Below are 8,070 nucleotides of genomic sequence, written 5' to 3'. Positions count from 1 at the left end.
GAGTTATCTATGCCCAGAGAAGAAAGGCTGTGAGCCCTTGCTTTATTCGAGTTATATAACGTCACCCTCCACTTCCTGCTATAATCTAGAGCTGTGTAGGGTGTGTGAGAAGCACTGCCATCTAATTTGGCAGCATATGTAAAACAATATGTGTGTGCAAAGCGTCCCCAGTTGCTCCTGGTTTCCTTCGATCTTGTGTAATTTACTCTGAAAGGAGTCTTGTTAGAATTGAAAGATTGGCACATTCACATCTCATGAAATCTTGGAGCGAAAATGAGCTCTGAGTGACCTTTTCTTCCATGCCAGTATTGTCATCTGGGATGACTGTGAGGGACCAGGCAGTGTGCATCTTGCAACTGTGCACTGTGCTTTGGATTCTGTTTTGCAGAGCAGAGTTTCTGGGTTACTTGTGAACTGCCTTGCGGTTTGCTAGTAGTGAGGGTTACGCAGCCATGTCCTGCCTCTGGTTTTGTGCTGTCTGCAGGTACAGCTCACTGGGTACATGACTGAGCTGAGGACTTTTCTTGAGGAAAGCTTTGAAGGGTTGCAGGCAGCCCGAGGCACAGAGGTTGCGCAAGGAGATGGAGCTGCAGGGAAGCAAGCAGGCCCGGTCTGCTTGAAGCAATGGGCTTCCAGCAGTGGGAATGGTTTAAAGCACCTTGGGTGTGTGAGATAGAAGCAGAAGGTGCCAGTGGTGTCCTGTGGTTAGGGACTGAGTGTCCCTACAGCCACAGGGAATGAGAACCTCACAGCTGCCACCCACTTTGGGTGCTGTTCTCTGGCACCACCCAGGCAAACAGGCAGCAGTGGGGCTGTGCCCCACATCCCCACCCAGCCTGCTGCTTCTGGAGGTTCTGCCCAGCTCTTCCCCCTGCACCGAGCCCTGATTGCATCTCCCAGCCCCTTCTCATGGGGTACCTTCACACTGGGCTCTGAGCAGAGCCTGATGGAAATCACATGGTGCCTTTCCCCATTGTCTTTGCCAAGTTTCAGTGTGATTAATCACACCATTCCTGCCTAAACGTCCCCTTGTTCACCACGGTTTTAATTCCTTTCGTTTCTTTCCTGGCCGGTGTGTTATGTTGAGCAGCTCTGTTCTCATCTGTTGTAAGCTCTGCTCTACCCCAGAAAGTGCCCCCTCTCTATAGCAATTGAGGGGATTCCCCTGTGTCTCTTATTTTTTCCCAGGGCCATGATGAGGATTAATAAGCAAACTTCTGCAAAGCACTTTGTGACTCTCTGACTAAAGGGTTTACACAAGGGTGAAATGTTGCCTTAATACACCTTGTGCAATGGACAAGAAGGTCAGGCTACATCTCTGAGCACCTTTCAGGCTGCAAAAGGGTTCAGCATGTCACAAGCACAAAAGAGGAAGCTGTTCTCATTCCACAGCCTGACCCAAGCCCAAATTATCTCACATGTCCTTGGATGGAAAGCTGAGCCTGTGGCACATTCAGTTGTAGCAAACTTGTCTCACGTGGAATGCAGGGTAGAAAGAAATCTGCCCACCCTCAGTGCCTTGAGTTGGACAGCAGAGCAGAGCTGGGCCTCTGGGATTGGCTGAGGAAAGAAAAGAACTCTAAAAGACTGATTTCTACCCCGTGCGTCAATTCCAGCAGAAACAAAAAAAGAGCCTAACCAGAAAGATCCCTGAAGCAGACAAACCTCATAGGTCTCATAGGCATAACGCTCCAGCTCACACGATGCTGTGCCTTCCGTTGGGTTTAGGTGAGTGTGACCCAGGCAGCTCTTGGCAGACTCTGAATCCTGTCTGGAGGAGCTTAGGACAGGAGTGAGAGTGGTACAGCAAGGCCTAATCCACACCTTTTGAGTTGGTTTTGAAACTTGGCCTCCTCTCTACACTGAAACAGAGCTATAAAAGCAAGTGGGTCTGTGAAATCAATGAAACCAGCTTTGCTGCGTCTACCTCCTGGTGTCTAATAAAAGTGAGGTTATTTGTCTTCCCTTTGCTTGGGCCCCCGGGTTGGATCTGTCTCCCCTGCAAGGGTATTTTATTGTCATTAACTTACTGCTGCTGAGGTGCCTGCCTTTGTGACCAAATCAAAAGTGGGCAACTAGTTCAAAACCGGTAAGGGAGCAGATAGTTGTTTACCTTGGCATTGTTTCCTTGGGTTGTTCCTTGGTGTTGTCTCCTTAGGAAACTGGCTTGAAAACTGCCCCATCCAGCCCTTCCCACTTTCCCTGTTTTGGCTTTGTTTTGGCTTCCTGGCACTGAAGCCCCTTCCCTCCCATGCATAGCCACAGCAAGGTGGAAGGCAAAGGCTTCCAAATTAATTGCAGAAAGGCAGCTCTCATGGAAGCAGGACAGGGCAGTCACATTTGATAATGCTTTGGCTTCAGCTTTTCTAGGAAGCTGCAGTCCAGAAGACTTCTTTTCCCTGCCAAATGAGAGCCAGCACAGTGGCACCCTTCCCTCAGGCCTCTACCCTCTGCAATTCAATGATGAAGAACGATGATTCTGTTGTGTGCCACACACTAATGCTGCAGCTGCTGGAGCAGCCTTCCCATGCTGAATCCCTGCCACCCGAACAGCAATGCTCCTGCAGCCACTACTGTGGGCATATGGAGTCAAGTCTTGAGTTCAGGTCTTGGCTTCCAAAATCCACAGCCATCTCAAGGCAGCAGCAAAGAGTGGGATGTGCATCTCCACAGTTCATGTCTGTCCTCTAAGATCATAGCTGCTGAGCTCTGAGCTTGCACAGAAAGGCCCCTGCCTTTCCCACCACTCTCTTTCTTTCCCCGTTGCCTGCCACGTCCTTTTTATCACTGCAGTGGGTCTGGGCTGTGCAGATCAAACTGGGAGTCTGCTCAGAATTAAAACCACTCCGTGGAGGTTGCAGCTCAGCCCCCGGCACACGCAGGCTTGCGTGGCAGTGGAGGTTGAATATATCTTGTGGGGCTTCTATAGGCATGAGCAACCAGCCAGGTGTTCCTGCCAAAAGGTGGGAGATCCACCTGCCAGTACTGTTGTCCTCACAGCTCCTGCCCAGGGACTGTGAGGAGCTGGGGATGGGGGTCTCCAGCACCAAAGAAGCATCGCTTGATGCCACATGTCTTTAATTTCCTTACTCTGCCCCCTTAGGGAGCTGAAGAGTGGCCTGGGAGCTGTTATTCTGCTTCCCCCAAAGGGCAGCTCTGCTTGCTGATCCTCCTGCTTCATTTTAAAAGAAGTCCCTCTCTGGGGCACTCTGGGCATATGAAAATAATGTAGAGCCCACGGCGGTGGCTGAGCACTACATGACTACTGTGCGAGCCCGGTACAAACAAATCTGAGTCATTTGTGACCGCTGCCCCATGGAGAGCTCCACAAAGCGCCACTGCGAGCTGGCTGCCGCTGCTCACCCCGCACACTGCTCGGGAGGAGCCGGCTGACATTCATCGTGTGCCATCCATCACGCCGGAGGACAGGCAGCAATGTCATTGTGGGCATTCCTGGTGTGTCACCGCCACTGGGATTCATTCCGTGCGGCTTCTCGGGTATAGCTTGGAGCCCATTGCAAGGAGCAGTGAGGGTGGGAGCTGGCCCCAGCAATGCTTGTGACAAGTCAAGTAGGACTAGATGATCTTAGCAGTCTTTCCAACCTTAATGATTCTATGATTCTAAGTGCTGCATCCAAGCAGGGCCTCTGGTAGCTCTCCAGGCATGAGTGGGGATTAGCATCAGCTTAGAGCAGAAACTTTGAGACCTTGTATCTCCATCGGATTCCCTTTGTGCCCTATACCATGCTTGTCCAAGCTGTGTTGCTCTTCTTGCTTGCCTGTGGATGCCGCCACGAAGTGAAACAGGCTCTGAGCAGGAGCCTCTCGCAGCGCGAAAGGGTTAAGCCATGTTGTTCATTGTCACATGGTGCTGGGAATGCAGAGGCAGTCGAGAGGCTGGGGAGCACATCTTGACTGCACATGTGGCCTCTACCACAAACACTTCAAAGTACTTCCCTCAGACTGACGGAACAGCCTGACGCCGACTGTAAATGCCCTTGACACGCAGAGTGGAAAATATCAAACGCTTCGGCAGTCCCCCTGAAACACAGCCTGTTTTCACTGGGGAAGGCCTTAATGAACCTGTGCGGGAGAGGAGGAGGAGGAGGGCCAGGCGGACGGCGGTGGGACGGGTGGTTCTCATTTAGCTCATGTACGGGTACATGCCAGCCTGGGCAACTGGACTTAATCGGAGGTGAAGCCGAGTGCTCTGGGATATTTTGAGAGAGGCTGGAACGTTGACTGCAGGCAGTTCCGTGTCAGGACCCTGCTGTACTTACCCCTCCCTGCCCCGTCACCTGAGCACCACTGCACAATTAGGAACAAAGGGGCATCCAGGCTGGAGGATTTTCCCTTTCCTTCAGAAGTCTTCACCTCCTTCACCCTCAGCTGTGAAATGCCTGCCCCAGCCAGGTGCTCTGTGACCCCAGCATCACGTCCAGCCCCAAAGGAAGCTGGACTGGCAAGGGACGTTCCCATTTCAGGGAGGGAAGATCCTTGGCTATGGAACGGGCAGGCCATGGTAGCGTTGGACAGGGAAGATATAGACTAGATAGAAGAAGGAAATTTTTTGCAATAAGGATGGTGAGGCACTGGCACCGGTTGCCCAGGGAGGTGGTGGTGCCCTGTCTCTGCAGAGAGCCAAGGTCAGGCAGGACAGGGCTCTGAACACCTGATGGAGCTTTAGATTTCCCTGTTAACTGCAGGGAGGTTGGATCAGATGGCCTTTAATGCTTCCTTCCAACTCAAACAATTCTATGATTCTATGATTCCATGACTAGGGACACTTTTTGAAGAAGGTGTCCCCGCTTAGTGACCCAAACCATGTATCTTGTGTCTGGCAGCTAGTTTTGAGTAGATTTTACCCTTGCTGCATGAAGACCTAAGTTATGGGCAGAAGGCATGGGTCTGTGCTAGTGGAAGAGTTGTCAGACACCAACATGTGGCTCTTGACCACCTCTTAACCCGGAATTAGCATCAAGACCATTGAAACCCTCCCCAGTGACCTATGTTGAGTTGGATCCTGATGAATGGTGGCTGACAGGGCCTCGCCTGTGACAGAGGAGGGGACAGCAAAGCAGCAGGCCTGCATGCGGTCTGCCTGGCTCTGGCACAGCTCACATCACTGCACGGCTGAGCAGCATTTGGCTGGCTGCAGTCAGGGATTCATCACTTATGACACATTTGGCATGAGTGAAATTGCCTCATAAAATGCTTCTCAGATCAGCAACAACTTGAGGGACCTCAGGAGGGAAGAGAAAGAGTGGAAAGTTCAGATGTTCAGCTGCAAGGTCCCATGCCTCTTGGAAGCGAAAGCAGACGGGGAGGGAGACCACCAAGGGGCAAAAAGTGTAATGAAGGGGTAAAGCAGAGGTGTTACAGCTCACAAAGCTTCATCAATGCTTTCGGAGGGAGCACAGAACTTGGACCACCTCCATCTCCTTGGGAGAGCAATCAGTATTCCAGATAACAACGAGGTAGAGCAGTTAAGAGGGCTTTAATGGAGCATCTTTGGGGAACAATAATAAGAAGGTAAACAGAAGACGTAGGCGCCACCATAAACTGCTGACTGCTGGCAGCACGGATGTGAAAAAGCAAACCTGGAAGCCTGGGCAGTAAACAACAGGAGGTAGGAATAGCCACCAGTGGAGAAAAAATAATAATAAAACTGAGTTGGTATTTCAGAAACTACGTGGGAAGGTTCAGCCGTGGCTGGATTTCCCAGCACCGCTCTGTTTGGAGGAGATGTTGCTGCCTTCTTTAGGGTTACAGCTTTGGTGTTGGGGGCAGGGCCGGGGCGCGGGGTCCTGGCGCGCTGACGGCTGAAGATGGATGGATGGCCGAGCTGCAGATGGATGGCTGCTGTCAGCTGGTGGCCGGCCTCGCCAGCCCGGGAAGGGAAGCAGACTCCATGCCCAGTCCTTTTAAAGGCTTTTGCCTCGGGTTATGATTTATTGTTAGAAAACAAAGGATGTTTAAGAAAAAAAAAAAAAAAGGCAACACAAAATAAAACATCTCAATTGATGAAAGCTGTCTTCGGTCCCTAGTGGCTTTTCCCCCTCTTGTTGAGCCTGGGAGCCGAGGAGGGTTGCATCCCTCCGCAAATCACAGCTTCTTCTGCCTTTTGGATTTGCATCTCTCCAGCCTGGTGATGGGCAGGGACTGCGTAACCTATCCCCAGGCTGTCAGCATGCCAGCAAGCATGACACCATGCATGAGCTCTGACCACTACTATTTATATGCAGCAAGGGACCAGATTTTTAAAAGCACAGAGGTACCCAGCTCTAGACCCTAGCTCTGGAACAAGAACAACTTCCCTAGGCTGGAAATAGTTAGAAGCAAAATTAGGAGTGGAAAGAATTGTTTAAACAAACAAAAAAATGTAGAACAGCTGATAATGGGGAAGCGTTTAAGGCTGTTTTGTGAGATGCTCTCAGATAACTGCTATTCTGGGAGCCTCAGCACTGCTTTACATAAACAAGTCCCAGCTAAGTGAGAAGGTGGAACAGCATTACCGAAGGTTTAACATACGTATATGCTGAGATAAGTGCAGGCATAAATATGTGGCACCAATGTGCATGCGTGTTCATGGTTTAATGTTAAGGGTTTAATGGTGATGGTTAATAAATGTGAGAAATCTGCAGTGGGCAGAGGTCAATAAGTGTATGCAGACACCTGGAAAGGGGACCCAAAGGCAGGAGTGGAAAATCCGTTGCCGCTAGGGTTAATGATAATAAGAAATTGTTACACTGTACCGAGAGAAGCCAAATCCTATAATGAGATCCCAGACAAGACGAGGAAAATATTCAGCCTGCGTGTAGAAAAGTGATTTGTTCAACGTTTATTTTCTCTTTGGAAAGAAGTAGGATGACACACTCATGCTTTACGGAGATAATGAAATACTCCGTAGTCTGTTGGTGACGAAGCCATGTGTTAAACGGCAGTGATTAAAGTTAGACATTCTGCAGGATCAGATATCTTGCATCAAAGGGTAAATGAATTGGCCCGAGAGCTCTCTGAACCATTAGTGTTGATTTTTAAACAAATCTGGGAACTCTGGGGATGTTCCAGGGAACTGGAAAAATATCTAACCCTGAGCTAATACAGCAGTAAACAAGGTGACCCAGGGAAACAAGCTGTGTTTGGCAGGACGTGGGTCCAGAAAGACTGATTGTAAGGAAAGCCCTTGTGATACACGTGGACTCACAGCATGGGAGTCAATCATGGGAGTTTGCAGAAAATACATGCTTTCACAGTTTGTGATGGGACAGCCACCTTAAGGGACAAGGTAGCGCAGCCCACATAGGTCTTTGCACAGTGCTTGGCTTACATTTGCAGGGTATTTCAATTGAGAAAAAAAAAAATGAGGGGGAGAAGGGAAGGGAAGTTGTCCCAATACAAAACCAGTGCAGTTGGGATGGGATTTACTGGGTCCATTGTAAAGTTGAAGATGTTGTGTGGTGGGGTTGTTCTTCAGGGGACCTTGCAGGAGGCTATAGAATGTGGGTTGAGAAAGGGGAATTGGGAGAGGAATGGGACACCTCTAGCTGTCTAGCTCCTTTGAGCTGTGTGCCAGACCTTGTGTTCTGGTCCCTGAGGAGCAGGGAACCATTGCAGAGTGCCAGCACAACCATCTGGGTTCCCTTTGTGTGCAAACTGAGGCTCTGGGGTTGCTGGTACGTACCCAACACAGAGCTGGGACACAGCCAAAGCATGCCTCCAGACCTAAGATTTGGGAAGCGTTCTGGGATAATCTCATCAAGACACAGCTTGGATCTCTTGGCCAGGATGACTCCCTTCAACAGGACATGCTTTGACCCAGATGCATGCAGGATCTTCTACAGTTTGAATGTTTGGCCACCATGCGCTGCTGGAAGCCTCAGAGCAGTGCAGCTCTGCCATCCTCCTGGGCTTGTGAGAAATGGGATTTCTCAGCCAGCAGAAAGGAACCTGCGATGTCAAGCATTGTGCTTATGTCCTTCCCAGAGCTGCCCCACATACATATCAATTCATATGCAGCTGTTCCCAATCATGCCCGTTTACTCTTTCAAGTCATGATAATGATCATCT

Source organism: Tetrao urogallus (assembly GCF_951394365.1).
Source record: "Tetrao urogallus genome assembly, chromosome: 5".
Classification (NCBI taxonomy): domain Eukaryota; kingdom Metazoa; phylum Chordata; class Aves; order Galliformes; family Phasianidae; genus Tetrao; species Tetrao urogallus.
The sequence above is the reverse complement of the archived record's forward strand: the minus strand, read 5'-3'. Positions refer to the sequence as shown.